Source organism: Lissotriton vulgaris, chromosome 9 (assembly GCF_964263255.1).
Source record: "Lissotriton vulgaris chromosome 9, aLisVul1.2, whole genome shotgun sequence".
Taxonomy (NCBI): Eukaryota; Metazoa; Chordata; class Amphibia; order Caudata; family Salamandridae; genus Lissotriton; species Lissotriton vulgaris.
Window position 1 is genome coordinate 716,337,431 of NC_141697.1, and position 18,634 is coordinate 716,356,064.

Consider the following 18,634-nt stretch of genomic DNA (forward strand, 5'->3'; position numbering starts at 1 on the left):
AAAACCTAAAGTCATAATAGGGGATAGGGTCCACTTTTTTACAACAGAAATCAAAACAAAAGAACTTCTGGATGAATTAAGTAGGAAAGGCTAGGGTGGCTGGGCCGGCTTAGGTATCATGAAACGGAATAAGAGCTGGACCAAAGTCCTCTTTTTCTTTCTTTGTTTTTTAGGATATGGTTTGAAGGCAGGTTTTTCTTAAGACTCTTTAGATTCCTTTTTTCTTAGATCTGGAATCTTTTGTCATTGAATAGCAACGGGTAGGGGTAAGGGTAAGTAGGACGGTGGGTGTTTTAGGGTATAGGGGTGTGGTTTAATCAATGCTTTGTCATGAGAAGTGGGCATGAACTGAAGGTTTTGAATTATTGATTAAAATGGGGATGGGACACATGCATCACGCCAAGAGTTGCATCATCCTTATTAGACCATTGGTCTAGTGGCTTTCATGGGTGGGTAGAGGGGGGTCACGGTGGGTGGGGGAAGGTGGGGGGAAGGGGAAGAAAAGCCAATTTAGGTACCTGGAATTGAGGAGATTTGGAAATAAAGAAAAGGAAAGAATAAATAAAAGATGGAGTGGGAGGCTAAAGATATGGTTCATTCTGGTAGTAGGGAATAGATAAATTACGGATTTGTTCAGTCAATGTGGCAGGCCTGAATGACAGGGAAAAAGAGCCAAAATATTTGAGATCTTGCGGTTCATAATCTGGGAAATTATTTGCATACAGGAGACCCACATCCCATGGAACACTAGGGACATCCTCCAGATAACAGGGTATGATCTGGCAGTTTGCTCCACACAGACCTCCATGATTAGGGGAGTAGCGATATTTATCAAACGGCAAACAGGCGGATAAATGGGGTAGATGGGCTATTATAATGTTAAGTACGGGGCTGACTGTAGTGGTAATTTATGCTTCAAACAGGATGATCCCGAGATCTTGGAAGAGCAAGAGCTGGAGCTTGCTGCATGGTCAACCCCACTTATAGTATGTGGAGATTTTAATATTCACTCCGAGAGTTCAAGTGGGCAGGGCAGAAATATAAGGGAAGAAAACCCCGGGTCAACTGGGCCATAAATAGCCTCAAATCCAGTCATGGTCTGGTAGATGATTGGGCAGCTAAGAACAATGTAGATCCAGGCTATACATATTTCTCATGCCCACATCAAACATATGTTCGCTTAGATTACTTTCTGGTTTCAGCCAAAAAAGTTGCCTCAAATCTTTCCAGATCACAATCCATTTTATGCTCGAAAAAACACGTCAGGGCTTGGAAAGGAAACTTTCTTGGTCGTTTGATAGGAAACTAACAGATGAAGATTTTATAAAGCATATTTAAAAATTGGTCCAGAGGATTCTTTGAAATAATTGATATAGTGCCTCCCGTACGATTGTGTGGGATACTTATAAATGGTGTTTAAGGGGGGAAATAATAAGAAATGTGAATTATTATTATTATTATTGCATTTATTGAGCGCACAGCTACCCGGAGGTTTCCCGGCGCTTGCCTTGGGAACCCGTCCTGGCTTTTCCCTGTGAGATAGCCCCTACAGGGCATCCCCAAGGTGAAAGCCAGGCATCCCGCCGCAGGGGGGCCGTTGTGGAGATTAAGCAAGCTTAATGCCCAGAGTTGCAGAGTGAGAAGCCATGATTAGAGCAGGCACCGAAGCGAGAATTATCGAGTCCGTGGACATTTGAGCTCAAGACCCTGCTGCGTCGGGAATTGAACCCTGGTCCCGGGTCTGACCTCAGCTTCCGGGTCTGCCTGCTCTACACCGTGAGCCACACTTCTCCACAGTGCTGAACAAATTGAAAGTATGTGCTATCTCTGGACTGGCATCAAGGACCATACAAGTGCTTTAGATGCTGCTAGGTGCTTCTAAATGCAGATTCCTCACTTTTTGATTCCTTATCTTTTGAAGTTCACCAAGCACTAGATGGGATCTGAAAAATTGTCATTGCAACATCTTCCACACAACGGCATGTGGCACCATTGAACTCTGCAGCAACATTGGGAAGTAGCAGCGAAGAGCTGTATATAGGTGTGACCCCTATGAGATAATGTCAGTTCCTTCTTTCCATACATTTGATGAGGACCTGGATCTATGTTTTCAAAAAATGCCAAAAAGACAGTGCAATAGGGAAATGTATCCCCCTAAAACCACAGGCTTCAAACTGAGCCATGAATACACTAAGTAGATGTCAATCAAAGATCAACACAACACAAGGTCTGTCTGTGGTGTCTAGATCCAAGAATGAATTGAAGTAATGGGACACATTCTCCCTGATGCATCTAAAGGTGATCAGGAAGCAGGTGTCAAAACCCTTGTTGTGTAAGTTGAAGATGATGACAAGTGGAAGAAGTCCTAAGTGGGACTCATGCCCACTTCACAACTTCTAAGATAAGTTGTACAGTTTGCACTTCAAGGACCCCCCTCCACTGAACCTATTCCAAGACTGGTTCCAGCACACTCCAAGTTCCCTGGACATTGGCAACCCTGCAGCAACTAGAGTCCATTAGCCAGGCCCTTCTGCAACTTTAGAGGATGATACTGTCTCTCTCTCGAGCTCCTTCGAACCCCAGGAAGCTGCAAAGACCTCCAGTTGGACTTCTGTAGGCAGATCCAACCCCGGTGTTAGCTGATACAGTGAGCCTCCGCTTAGGTCCCTGCCGGTGCTGACCCATGCCTCAACTTCTGGGCCACAGGCTTCATCGCTTAACATCTCCCAGGCACCTGCCTTGACTTCCAAGGTGTCCACACTGGAACCAACTCCGAAGGCTTTGTCTGACCAGAAGCCAACATTGTCACACGCTAGGCCTATGACTAGTGATGAGATTACCAAGGTGCAGTTCTAAACTTTGGATGAACCCTAGCCTCTACCTTGGCACCATTATTACCGTGGGTTGGCAGCCTTGTTAGAACAGATTCTGATGCAAATCATGAACTCCAAAATGTTTGCCATGACGAGGATAATGATGAGGAGGTGGATAATTAGTTCCCCTCTTTACACTGATGCTGGCCTCTATTTTGATCAGAAGAATACTAGTAGGATTACACTCAGGAGGTTTCCTCTTTTGCAGCAGTAGTCAGGAGGGCAGCAGAAGGGTTGGCCTTAAAGCTACCTACTACAGAGACTAAAGCAAATCTTGTAACCGAAATCTTGCAGGCTGGGCCTGCTACTGTAGAGCCAATACTGCCTTTTAACAAGCCCTTGATGGAAATCTTGATGGCAACTCGGCATAAGCCATATTCAACTTCCCCAGTAAACCGGCCAGTAGCAAGAAGTTATAGGCCTCCCCACAAAGATTCTGTCTTTTTGACTCCGCACCTGACTCACGAGCGCTTGGTAGTGCAAGCCTCTACTAGCAAGGTGAAGTCCAACGCATTCCCTTCTGAACTGCCAGGCAGAAAAGAGAAACATTGACACATTTGGGAAAAGGGTTTTAGCATGTCCCTAAGGTCCCCGAGTGCTATCTTCTTGCTGGGATATTACATGCATGCGCTTTGGTATAAAGCCAGCGAGATTTTGCAGGCCATCCCTGATAAATCCAGGAATGCCTTAGCTCAGGCAATCCAATATAGATAGGATGAAGCAAAATATTTATTGGATGCAGGTCTGGATACAACAGACTGCATAGGCCGAGCAATGGGCAGCGGTATCATGATAAGGCAATATGCTTGGATGCACGTAATAGGATTTTTCATTGATGTGCAAGAGTCCATTATAGATATGATGTTCTTTTAAGCTGATTCAGATCTTAATGGTCAACACAAGTGACATGTGGTGCTGCAACAAGCATCGTGGTGTGGGATGTGTGGAATCATTTATTATGGCATTGTGCATCTGGATGTGGCTCGACCTTCAAGGAATCTCCCTAGCAAAGGGATCCATGATCCCCAGGGAGGAAGAGCTCAATAGACATCATCTGGCGGACCAAAAAAGGAATTTTTTCTTGTAAATGTAAATGTGTTTGTATTTATATAGTGCACTTCTACCCTGAGGTCTCGTAGCGCTGTATTCATACCGCTGTGGAACCCTTCCTGGCTTTCCTGTGAGATGTCCACTCCTGTGCACCCCCAAGGTGAAGCCAGCCATCTAAGCGCTGCTGGGGCTGTTGTGGAGATTAAGCAAGCTATTGCCCAGAGTCACAGAGTGGGACCCATGATTAGACTAGGCACCGAGGCGAGAATTATCAGGTCCGGGGAGATTGAGTCCAAGAGCCGCCGAGGTGGGAATTGAACCCTGGTCCCGGGCCATACCTCTGCATCAGGGTCTGCCGCTCTAACCATTGAGCCACGCTTCTCCAATCCTCCTTCTTCATAGGTGACCCAAGGCATTTTTGCCTGGTTGTCTATGCCTCGGTTTCACCATCATTGAGACTGTGTGGTGTCACAATTATTATCTATCTGAATTCCCACCAGGAGGTTCTCAGAGAGACCCATTCCAAGTGCAGCAGGACGTATTTCTTGTATGCTGCTCTACCTCTGCATTTTCTGCCTTGTGTTCAGTGAAGATCAGGAAAGACTAGGCTCAGATCATCCTGATAGCTGCAGATTGGGTCAGGTGTATGTGGTGCCCCGATCTGTTTAGCCGGAGTATTTGTACCCCCAATATGGCCACTTCCCATAGCAGACTGTCTACAACTCTACACCCCCATGGATGGAGATTGTGCAGCTTTGATTTGCCTGCTGAAGTATTGCATGTAATTCTTGCAGCTAAATGACCATCCTCCAAATCTATATATTCTGGTTACTGAACAAAGTTTGTGGTCTGGAGACCGTCAATTTGACCGTATGGAGGCCAACCATTGGGATGTTTTGTTAGTTATTTATCGCAGTCCCAGCAAGGCTTTGCTTTGGGCACCATTTAAGGTTATTTGTTTGCATTTTTAACCTTTGATTTTCTTTAAAAGTTCTCACATACATGCACTCACTGTAGCTTTCATTATGTCCCAGTGGAACCTTAATTTGGTCCTTATGTTCTCAATATGCATGCCCTTTGAGCCCATGTACAATTGATCTCGGAGACTGCTAGCCATCAAGATGGCATTGTCAACAGACGATTTAGCATGCCTCACAATTTTATTTCGAGCTGGCTTTGACTTTATACTACAACCTACTTCGAAATATACCTTATTTAACATGGAGTTATACTTGCACCACAAACAAAAGTGACAAATAAGAAACAGAATTATTTTGGTTGATTACACTGATGTGCTTCATATTCAGTTTTATTCTGTTTGTTGCGGAAGCTACACCCATTAATAATACATAGGTTTTGGAAAATTGGGGCTAAGTGCATTTATTGAATACCTTCCAGTATGAAAACTTATAGCAAACTGTCATATACATTTGATGATGTAATCAGTGATATCTTCGATGATGTCATTAGAGATGTCATCAGTGATGTCTTTTAACATGTCATGGGTGATGTAATATGTGAAGCTGTAAGCAGTGCATGACGAGGGCACAAGTTATAGCTAGCTCAATAAACTATAACTTGTGAATTTCAGTGTTTTTTAATGTTAGTTTTTGTATTATTTCAATACCAGACTATATTGGCCATACCACCCTGAAAGCAAAAAGCCGGATGCACCTGAAGAAAAGAGAAGAACTACTATCCCCAAAAAATAAGAAACTTAAGAGAGACCAAGAACAAGAAATTGATCAGAGCAGAGAGACAACCAGACTAATAGTGGACTATGACAATCAAAGCTCACAAATGAGAAAAGCCTACAAAAAACATTGGCAAATTCTCCGCCTGGACAACACTTTGAGTGAGAGTTTGACGAAAAATCCCAGTATAACATACAGGAAAACCTCCTCCTTGAGAGACATACTAACACAAAGTCATCTAGTATTGCGGGAGGAGAAAAAACAAAGATGGCTAACAACACCTGGCTTCTGGAAATGCCATAAGTGCAAGGCCTGTGAACATGGGGTGAACATCAAATACTACTTACTACAGAATGGCAGAAAAGAAACCATATATGACCACATTACATGTGACTCCAAGTGTGTGATTTACAGGCTCCAATGCCCCTGTGGCAAGTACTACATTGGGAGCACTATAAACAAAATAAAGTTGAGAATACTACAACATCTGAGGGCGATAAAAAACAAGGACCCGTGTTACCCGATGGCCACACACTTTGCCCAACATCACCAGAGTGATACCACTCTCTTGAAATATTCAGGAATAAAATTGTGTAAACTCCCAGAACGAGGTGGTGATCAATTACAACAATTGAGACGTTTAGAATCGAGAATGATACTAAGCATGGGAACTGAGGCACCGTTTGGTCATAATTTGGACGCCGAGCTGTATGTACATTTGTGATTTGACTTAAAGATATTTCAATGAGACTTTGATTTCAATCTGTGGAACTCTATAGAATGTGGGGAATGCTGCCCCTTTGGTGCGGGAATGTGTACATGTTGTGAATAATTGAACCAGAGCCGAAAAATTACTTGAGATCCCAAAGTACCCCTTCTCTAGAGGATAATGAATGAAGGGAAAGATGATTTATAGTTCCATAACAGTTGGATGTTTAGAAGAGAAGAAGTTGAGAATATAAGTACTTTACATGAATTATATGGTTGCATGCATAGGAAGAGTTGTCGAAATAGTACATAAAACTATATACGATAGGTTGTGTAGTACCTTGATAATGACATTATACACTATTGAGACTTATTCCTGTGGTTATATTGTATGATACTTTATTTAGATTTATGCAGCAATTATTGAAGTTTAAGATCTTGGTTCTTTTCTCGTTAAACTTCATGAGTTGACTGTTTTTCCAAAAATTATAATCACCATTTACCTTGAATTAAAGTAATCCTCAAATTAACAATCTTACATGGGAAGGTATATCACATAATCATGACAATGATTAGATGGATCTAAATGTAAATAATTATCTTTTGTAAATACTTCATTGAGAAATTGTCGGCTCTGTATGACAAATGGTACTTCACATTAATTTTCGCATTGATATGTAAAATAGACCATGAAACTAGATAAATACTTTATTTTTGAATGTATGGTCATAGATTTTGATTATGGTACTTTACGTTGATTGTACATATTTGTGTATATACTTTCAAACATGTACTGGCCATGTGCACATTTTTGCTGGGTGGGTTGGTCTAGATGACCATGGAAATGGTAGAGGGTACTTACACTAACTGCACTATATAAGTAAGGTCTAGACCTAGGGACTCTATGGTCCAGTGGAAGGCAGGAGCCGAAACGCGTAGACCGTCCATTTGATGCATGTTACTTTTTGCACTGGTGTGTAAATAAAAACGCTGAAATTCATCTGTTGCTGTGCCGTGTTCTTTGGTCTACTAAACGTGGGAAGAAGAAGCTGTGGCAATATATATATATATATATATATATATATATATATATATATATATATATATATATATATATATATATATATATATATATATATATATATATATATATATATATATATATATATATATATATATATATATATATATATATATATGTCAATCTTTTCATATCGGCTTTTCTTCTTGTAATTAATTCCATTACTGTTACAAAGAAAGAGAAAGATTGGTGAAAAAATTAGAGTGCAGCGATGTAAACTACTTTAGCAACACATATGCATGCCTCAAACTCTGCAGACCGGCAGTTTGTATTCAGATGATTCTTTTTTCTTACCATCAGGTGTTTGGAAAAAATATTGAATAGCAAATGTTGTGTCACGAATATTAGGATTGGGATTGCAAAATATTATTTTCAGAAAGACAATTTATCAAGTATGGAATTGTTGAAATGTGTCTTTTTAGTTGTGTTAAAGCATAAAAATGATGGATTTATGATCTTCTTTAGCAGCGGGATATTACGTTTTTAGGGCACAAGGGTGGAGAGATTTTTAAAAAATGTTTTGTAATATGAATTTAGTATAATTATTTTAATGATATGCAAATTAATACTGGCATTTTTGTAAACATTTTTTGTTACATTAGCAATTAAAAATATATGAATATTACATTTAATAAAGTAAAATACTGTAATAAAATACATTGTTTACATGTTATAATTTTTGTGATAAACAAATGATCATTAAATAAAATATTTAAAAAAATGTTTATGTTGAAAGTTAGAATGTCATTGTAAAATAAATATATATACATTTTAAAATACTTTAAAATTGGATTTATATATTTTTTATTTTTTGTTTGTTTATTTTGGATTATTATTGTTTATTTTATGGTTCAAAGTTCATGAATTGCAGTAAATAGATTTAAAAAATATATTATGTTATGTTCATTTATCTTATAACGTGCATGAATCACCTCCAAAGGGGTATCTCGGTGCAGCAGAGACCATCAAGCGAGGCAGCATAAGTGATTGAATAGCTCGGTCTTGAGAAGTTTTCTGAGAAGAAGGTGATCAGTGCACTCTGGCATGTGAGTAGGAAGTTTATTCCAGTAGCAAAGGGCCAAAAAGGAGAAGGCACTGCCCCTGGAACGAGTTTTCTGATTTAGGGCACAGTAAGAAATGACTTGCCCATCAATCTTAGAGGTCTGTCTGGCAGGTAAGGGATGAGTTTCTCTGCTAGGTATCTGGGTTCCTTGCCGTTTAGCGAATTATGCACTATATAGCAGATCTTGTGTTTTTCCTGCGCACTGGAAGCCAATAGAGTGAGCGCAAAAGGGGATTAGACGCTGATCTGGCCGGCATATTTTGGATAAGGCAGGTCGCTGTTTTTTTAACCATTTGGAGTTGATCAAGTAGATGCTCATTTTCGGTGGCTAGGAGAGTGTTACAATAGCCCAGGTGACTGATCACCAAAGCCTGGACAAAGGTATTGCGCACAGAAAGTGGGAGTAGAGGAAAGACTCTTTGCAACAGACTCATCGTAGGAAAGCAGGTGCCAGTGGTAGCCACTACCTTATCCTTCAGAGTCTGGTCCTTGCGAATATCCAGTTTTTTTAAACTGAGGATTTGGGGGTAGGTACAGCACCCAAATCCGATGGCCACCAGTCCAGAGAACAGAGCAGTTGAGCTCTACCAAAGAGCATGAGCTCCATTTTGCTGGCATTTAGCAGGAGAAAATTCTTAGCCATACAAGCCCTGATGGCTTTCATCCCGTCTGCAAAGTGTGCTTTCATAGTGGAAAGGTCTCTTTCAAAGGAGATCAAAAGTTGAGTATCGTCCGCATAGGAAAGAGGTGTAAATCCTAAGCTCTGATGGTTTGTGCAAGGGAGGCTACACATATATTAAATAGTGTAGGGCTGGGACATGCGCCTTCCTTATTGAGTACTATGGTGCGAGATCTAAAGGGACACAGATTGATGGTCTGAGTTTGTTGACATAGGAAACTCATGAACCATTGTAGAGCTGTGCCACTGATGCCTATCTCCTCCAGTTTCTGGAGCAGTCTGGAATGAGATACTGTGTTGAAAGCTGCTGATAAGTCAAGCGGCATTAACAGTGAAGCCTGTTATTTTTTGTCATTAGAGCATCTGATATAGTCTGTGACCGCTATAGGAGTAGTGTCAGTGCAATGCATAGGTCTAAACCTGGATTGGGAGGAGTCTAGGATCCTGTTGGACTGCAGGAACTCCATAAGTTGTCCATTAGTTTACTCATCAATGGGAGAAGCAAAAGAAGGAGATAATTTGATAGGTCTGAAGCTGGAAGATTTGTCTTTTTACGAACAGGAATGACCTGGACGGCTTTCCAGTCTAACGAGACCTTACCAGAGCTTTTTGAAAGATTTAGTAATGCGCAAATGGCCAGGGGCAAGCTGATTAGACAGAGTAGATGCTATCTTAGCTGAAATAATGTCTAGTGGAGAACCTGATTTTGCTGCCTTCAAGGCATTACAAATGGAATCTGCCTAAGAAGTACCAAATTCTCTAGGGTGCAAGTGTTAAGACGCCTAGGAAAGAGAGTGTATGGATTCTGAGCTTATTAGGTTAATCGGGCTAGGAAAGTCATAATAGATCAGATTGAGTTTGTCTTTAAAGATGTTTGCAATGGCATCACATAACGCTTGTGAAGGTACGGTATCTGTTGAGCAAGCCTCTCGGTTGATGAAAGAATTGAGGACTTTATATAGCTCTTTGGAGGAGTTCTTAGCCTATCCAAGTTGTAGTGAAATATATATGCTTTGCGTGCGTTCCTAATATTGCCATGGTACTGTGCTAAGGTTTTTTTTTTAAACCTCTCTATCACAGGGGTTATGGGCTTGTCGCCATCGTCTCTACAGTTGTTTGCACTGGGCTTTTCCCCGGTGTAATTGTGGAGTATACGAGGGGGCATGTGGACCATATTTAGATGAAAGTTGAATTTTCATAGGGGCTATATTGTTAATAGGGGTTTTTAAGGATCCATAGTGCCTCTACCACATCTACAGCCTCCCCTATGATAGGAATAGTAAATTCCTTGTGAAAGTGTCTAGTGTGACGTTACAGTATTGTCTCCATTAGGGCCTTCTCCTGAGATAATACCCCATGCGATGGCTGTGATCACCTGTATTCATGTTTTCTCCTATGAGCTTCCTCATATATCTTTCTATAACTCTCTTTCCCCCCCTTTCTCTCCTGGTTGCCTTCATTAAGTTTAACTCTTCTGTGATCTTATGCTCTTTCTTATGCCTATTATATATTCTCACTCCTGCTTGCTGATACCATGTACCTGTACGGAGGGACAAGACTCACCGAAAACATCTCGAAAACTAGGCATCATTGACATGCCATTATTCTGAGCCCATGAATGACATTCATACACAGATTTGACCTTATTCTGCCCTACTTTTACCCACTTTTGTTATCTATAAAAGTGTCACTTTCTTGTTGCATCTTCATCAAGTAAGGCCAAAAAAGGGCGCTCTTGCAACTTTGACTAGTTAGGAGTCGATGCCCCAATGACTCTGGCACTAGGCGTAAAGTGCCTATGGGCCAAAGGTAAGGTACTGTTAGAGAAACACCAAATCCTCTCACTATACAAAAAAACAAAACCATTGGCTTGTGGTTGTCAATCCTTCCTATATTTTGGGATGAAATATATCTCCGACTAGCACAACTAGACTGGATGTTAAAAGCTCATCTTTTGTTGAGCCTTGCCTGAATAAAGATATTGTCCAAAATGCCCTGCAATGAAAAAAAGATTTGGTGTGCTCTCTGAGTCAAATGTTTTTGGAAATACATTACATTGTTTTTCACATGGTGATTTAATGCCTGTTTTCTATGATTTTCTTTGTTTGATTGGATCTAGTAATTGCTATGTACTTCAATATATACGTTGAGCGAAGCAAAGTAAAATTCATTTAGACCATCATGACGGTCTAGCTATCTCTATCATGACTGCAATATTGCACTAAAAATAGTGATATATTTTTTGAAAAAATAATGTATTATGAAGTCCTTCGGAAACGTACTAGTATCATAAATGTGTTTTGAATTGCCCAATTCTCTTTATTTCTGTTACACTAGTGGCATTGGCCAAAACATAAAAATATGATAACTTTGAACATGTTTCTGCTTGCAGGTTAAAGCAGCCCTTATAGATAGTTTAATCCCAACTATTTTTCCTAGAGTGAGAGTTTCGCTGCTGGGGTTCTTCCCCAATGTCTGTTTTATTTTTCTTCTTTTTGTTTAATAATGGGACAGAATTATGTCAGGGGTGTTGGAACAAGAAGTCCCCATCGATGCCGGGTAGCATATACTGTGTGTGTCAGGTGAATTGTCCTGGCCTAAATATCAGAGAACATGGCTACAAGTGGCCGCAATGGTGGCCAAAAGAAACATTGCCGGGGCATTGGGAGCGGTCCAGCATCCTAAAGTCTCCCAGTGGGACAAAGATATGGACTGGTGCTGCGCAGCCGAAAACCTATTTACAAGAGCCAGGGATGCCCGAATAAATGGGAGAAAATTTGGCAACAGTGGGAAGAATATAGGGGGTTCGGGGGGCATAGATAGGCCGGGAGAGGCAAGGAGGGGGGAGATCCGCAAGCTGGAATTAAGAGGAACTATTAGTGTTATGACATGTTTTGTACAACGGACTTTGTAAAACATCGAAATTGTATGTAACCCAATTTATGAACAAAATCGTAATTATGCTAGCTGATTATTGTTTAATAAAAAGTTATTTAAAAGAAATTAATGGTACTATATGATATATTTTATAGCTTAATTGTCCAAACTTTCTGGCCAAAGAGGCATTTGTTTTAGGATTAGTTACAAAAGAGAAATTAATGAAATATTCCAGTGCTTTGGGGCCTGACCTGGTACTCAAGAGCATAAATGTTCTGGAGCAGCAAATCATATGCGAATGAGCCTGTATGAATTTTATGTGTTGCACCTCTATGTCTGCTTCCGGGCCTCGATATGCTGCAAATTCATGAACTTTTCCAGCCTGCAAGCAGCTGCTTGCCAATTTGCCTAAAAGGGCGCCTTGTACCCTGCATGGCTAGTTCTACACTGGCTGTCAAACCCACACCATAAGATGCATCGCTGGGGCAGCTGTGCGCTATATAAAATCTATTAACATATCATAACATAACATAACAAGAAGCATGTTATCTTTTTACAACACTGTTCGCCGATGTCACCTCCACAATACAGAAGAAGCCCCATAGGAAATCCTTTGGTAGTTATGGGCACAATAGGTTATAGAATTCTTGTTTTTCTAAATATTTACCATGAGAAAAGGCATAGGAAAGACGGCGATAGGGTGCACATGTATGGGTATCAGATTTTCATAGACCTAGATAAAGGAGATAGATAAAGAACAATAAGATGACCATCAACATTAGAGACTTCAATGTGGAGAACAATAAGATGACCATCAACATTAGAGACTTCAATGTGGAGAACAATAAGATGACCATCAACATTAGAGACTTCAATGTGGAGAACAATAAGATGACCATCAACATTAGAGACTTCAATGTGGAGAACAATAAGATGACCATCAACTGTGGAGAACAATAAGATGACCATCAACATTAGAGACTTCAATGTGGAGAACAATAAGATGACCATCAACTGTGGAGAACAATAAGATGACCATCAACACTAGAGACTTCAATGTGGAGAACAATAAGATGATCATCAATATTAGAGACTTCAATGTGGTCGCTGCTATCGAAGACAAGGCTCCAGTGAATCATTCCCCAGATTGTTGAACATGCATTAGCAAACACTTCGCCAGCCACCAACCAAGGCATAGTCCTTGGACTCGGCTCAATCTGTAAGTATCAAGTTATTGTTTAAAATAGTTTATTAATGTTTGCAAGTAATATGAGGCAATATAAAAACTAATATCTAAAAGACATATTATGAGATAATACTTATTATAATCTCAGATACATGTACCTTAAAAGTAAAAAATAATAATTAATTGAGAAATAAACAGAAGTGATAAAATAGCAGAGAGAAACTATAATTGTAAATTTGAAATGAAGGCAATATTTAGACATTCATATCTAAAAAATAACAGTTTAATCATACATGCATAAAGCTATAATCGTCTACCAGTTTCTAGTTTCCAGAACAATTTAAATTAATGTGTTTTGCTAGATATTCCGGCTATAGATAAATGTGAACTGTGTCCAGTGAAAGCTATCCAAGACCACCAGGTGTGACCATATTCAGTTTACAGCAAACACATGATTTCTATATACCAATAGAGCAGGATTCTGAGTTTTCAATGAGCACGTCCTCAGTTCCCAGTAAGCATTTCATCCCTATCTTCCACTGTGATGTACACAAAAACCATCCTTTTTCCAGTAAGCACACAATCCCCAGATTCGGGAACTATTTCATCCATAGTTTTAAAAAACGATGTCCTCCCTTGTTATAAAAAGGGTTTCTGGCTGGCAGAGATATGCACCTTGCCCGAGCAGGAACCACAATCCTAGTCAGGGTAAGTCAGAAACACATTTTAGATTAACCTGTGCTCGCCATCAGATACCTTGGCACAGGGCAGTCAGGCTTAACTTAAGAGCCAATGTGTAAAGTATTCGTGAAACACCTCAAAACAGTAACACTGTGAAAATACCACAAAAAGACTTCACACCACTTTAGAAAAACAGATTACTATTTTATAAATAAAACAAGACCAAAAGGACAAAAATTCAATCGGAAGAAGTCGAGATATTAATTTTTAAAGATTAAAAGCAAAATAGCACTTAGGAGCAAATTGCACTCAAAGAGTTAATTGGTCACGCTGTACCGAGACAAGGTCAAGAGTTCAGTTTGTCTGCAATGGAGGGCGCGCCGGCCACAGGGTCCGCTGGGCAAAAGTACCTTAATCCTTGTCACAGCACGAAATGCGGGGTGCAGTCCAGCTGAGCGTCTTATCCCCACGTAGTTGAGAGGATGCACCAGATTTCTACACGCAGTAGAGGCAATGCGTTGGTTCTGTGGACAAAGCACCGATTCCGGAGTGTGGCGGTTCCAATTGCGATGCACCAGGTTAATCCACGTTAGAAGGGCGATGCATCGATCTTCTCCACATAGTGGCAGTGATGCGTTGGTTCCGAAGTGATGATTCCTGAGGCGATGAAACGGTCCCAGACCACTTAGCAGTGGTGATGCGACGATCCGATCTCACAGCAGGCGTTGCGTCTGTTCCACTTGGTTCAGCGGCGCCAATGCGCAGGTTCTTGTCAGATGTACCACTTTAAATGCACTTCCAGGGGCCATGGACAGGATTGGCACCACCTGGCAGAGTTAGAATTATAGCAAACAAAGTCCAGGTTCTGAGTTGAAGAAGAAAGGCAAAGTCTTTGATAACATTGAGACTTTAAAAAAAACAGAAAGCAAGCCAACAAGCCCTTGGAGATGACTTAGGTTCTAGGATGTAAGGATGCCAGTCCAGTACTTCTCACTCCCTGGCAAGAAGCAGCAGACAGCAGACTAACACAGCAAAGCAGTTCAGCAAAGTGGCAGTATCTCCTACTGCAAAGCAGTCCTCCTTCTTCCTGGTAGAATTTCCTCAGTTCCAGAAGTGTTCTGATCTGATGATGTCCGAGGCCCAGTACGTATACCCAGTTGGGCCTTTGAAATAGGGAGAAATCAAAGAGATGCTTTGAAGTGCACAAGACCCTGCCTTTCCTGCCCTGACACCAGTCTCACTCCAGGGGAGTATGCAACCCTTTGTGTGGGGACAGGACAAAGCCCTTTTCAGGTGTAAAGTGGCAGCTCCTCCCTCCTTTCTGCTCAGGATGGCCCATGAACATGCAGATGGCCACTCAGTCACACCTACCCTTCCTTTGTGTGTGGCTGCCTAGAGGGAATAGAGGAATCCAGCTGTAGCCCACCCCAGATGTGTATTTCAGAGATAGGCAGAAGGCACCAAATGGTTTAAGTAAGAAAATGCCAACTTTCTAAAAGTGCAAAAAGAACAATTGATGGACAGAATGCTAAACAATGTCAAACATTCACCCCAGAGCAAACACAAGGAGAGGATGGACGGAGCGCTGAAACTTTTCAGATACTCGCCCCCAGTCACAGATCTGGGTTGAATCCAGCATCATTCTTTAGCTCACTTCGCCACCTCAGTTCAGACCCAGCTATATGCAAATCAGTCTTGACCCTGTGCCTCATGGGAACAGTCCAGCCCGACCTGCCAAGCAAGGTCTTCCCTGAACCAGAAACAAGCATCCTGGGACCGGTTTCTGGGTAACAACCTTCATCAGCCAGGCTAGCCTGAATCCAGTGGCAAAGTGAGCAAGGGACCCACATATGGGCATATCCTGCCAACTTAGGGCGAACAAAGCAAACACAAGGAGATGATCAACGGAGCGCTGATAATTTTCAGACACTCACCCCCAGTCACTGATCTGGGTTGAATCCAGGATCATTCTTTAGCTCACTTCGCCACCTTAGTTCAGATCTAGCTATATGCAAATCAGTCTTGATCCTGTGCTTCATGGGAACAGTCCAGCCCGACCTGCCAAGTCAGGTCTTCCCTGAACTGGAAAAAAGCATCCTGGGACAAGTTTCTAGGTAACACCCTTCATCAGCCAGGCTAGCTTGAATCCAGTGGCAAAGTGAGCAAAGGACCCACGTCTGGGCATAACAATCACCCCAGTAAAGAGCACTGGGCCAAAATCCATTGTTTTTTGCTCCCCAAGCCATTCCAGTTTGAACTCAGCCATATGCAAATCAGTCTTGACCCTGCTCCCTATGGGAACAGTCTGTTCCGAACTGCGAGGCCAGGTTCTCCCTGGACCGGAAACAAGCCTCCTAGGACCGGTTCGGGGTTTCACCCCTCATCAGCCCGGACAGCTTGACTCCAGTGGCATGGAGAACACCGCACCTACATCTGGGCATACCCGTCCCAGTCGGGGTGACAAATGCAAAAAGAACAATTGTTGGACAGAATGTTGAACAATGTCAAACATTCATCCCAGTACAGAGATCTGGGTCTAAGTCCATTGTTGTTTTGCTCCCCATGCCATTCCAGTTTAAACCCAGCCATATGCAAATCTGTCTTGACCCGGCTCCCTATAGGAACAGTCCAGCCTGAACTACCAGGCCATGTTCTCCCTCTTTGGATGCTGTCCCTGTGTTTTGCCGCCTCCAGCAACTGGCTCCCAACGGTTCTGACCCCCACTTTGGGCGGGAGAATCAGCGGGAAATACAAACGAGGTGCGCCCACCTTTACCAATTCCACCTCTAAGGTGGGGCAGGTGAGGTGAAGCACACATATCAGTCCCCTCCATCTTGAAGATGAGGGGACTCAGCCAATTAGTAAGAGACTCATGCCTCCTCCCACTAGAGGATGGCATAATAGGGGGTATACCCACCCCAAAGAAGGGACCCATTGGTTCTGACCTGCATACCCCTTTAACACCCCTAAAATCAGTATTTAGGGGCAACCCTGAATCTTGCCTCCTCAGATTTGAGGAGTGCTGACCCAGTAAGGAGAAGAGGACACTAGCTGCCTTGACTCCAGCCCTACCGGCCTGTCCCGTCAACCACCTGCCTACAGCAAGAACCCTGGCAAGTCTAGCAGCCAGCAACCCCCAGAACCTGGAGGAGGTGCCCTGTAACCTTTCTAGAGACTCTGTCTCCTGTGAGCACTGGATTTGCTCAACCAAAGACTCACCTCCAGAATCCGGATTCCTTCGACTCCGCGATTCTACACCACTCTGCACCTGATGCTTACGCCCGAGTTGGAGTGGCCCGACACCCCAAGGAAGTCTTCCAAGCAATTCTGACCTGTGATCTGGCCTCCCTCAAGATTCCTGATGCCGCTAGCAGCCTCAACCTGAAGGGTCCCCACGACCGCGACCGGAGCTGGTAAGAAAACCCGACACCAGAATACACCCTTGCACCTGACGCCCCAAGGCCTTGGGTGGCCCAACCAACAGTGTCAAGGCATCCCCCAAGATCCCAACATAACTCTCCAGCCCTTGGTCGACTTCAGGAAGTCTACCTGCCTGAGCCTGCAGCATCTTTTTAAAACCGAAGGTCTCCATAGGAAAGGACAGGGCCCGACGTCCGTTTTGGACCCTACACCCAGCCGCCCGAGTGCAGCAGGTGGTGCAGCTCCTGTGCTGGTCGTTGGCTCCTGCAGTGCTGACCTTACCCATAGGAGCTTTGCTCCCACACAAGAGTGGTCTGCCAGTCAGAAGTCCCTAAGCAAAGGCCCCCATAAGCCACATTGGCTAACATTGGGCCCTGCACTCTGCACCCAGGCGCCCCGGTGCCGCTGGTGGTACAACTTCAGTGCCCATCTAGACCTTGGGGAACCTTAGCCCTAACCCTCAAAGCTCGCCCTCGTGAGTAGATTACTTACTTTCAAAAATGATAACCATTTTTCTACCATAAGAACTAACCCATAGTATAAGATTTTGGGGGTCCTAAAAATGTTCTAAGTGTGGAACTGGTAATGTGCGGAGAAAAATGAACTCAATTGCAAACTATAAAGTCATTCTTCCCTTATATGTAGATATCCTAAGGTGTGTTAACTAGGGATACCACCCCCAGTACTCAATGTAATCCAAAGTGACCCAAATTTAAATGTGATATAAATCTCTAACAATTGTAATTTCAAGCACAACTGCATTACCTTGAACAGTCTTGCATTTTGAAAGTATATATTATTCCACGGTACCAAGTCCTGCTTGGCTCAAAAATAAAACATAAGTGTATCTGTTTTTTTTATACTTACCTCATTGGTCTGGATTATGTCTCTAAGTATGTGTATCAGCCCTTGATTGAGTTAATACAATAAATGCTTAACACAACTTCTGGAAAGCCTAACTACTTACCCAGACTACCACAAAGAGAGCTGTTAGTACTTACCTAATGTAGCCTCTGCTATATCTCTGGGGACCTCCTGGACTCTGTACACACTATACCTTACTTTGGTATAGTATATACAGAGCCACCTTCCTCCAACTATGAAAAGAGTAAGAAGCACAGAAAAAGGTGAAGATTAGAAAGAAAGAAATGGATTGAAAGAGTACAAGTGTGGTAAAGGAGCAGGTAAGAGAAAGAAGTACCATAAGTGAATAGAAGAAAGATCAGGAAAATACAGACTGTGAAAAAGTGAACTAAATGAATGACAAGTAGTGAGATCAAGAGTAGGGAAAAGGTGAGAAGTAGAGGATGTTGTGTGTGCAT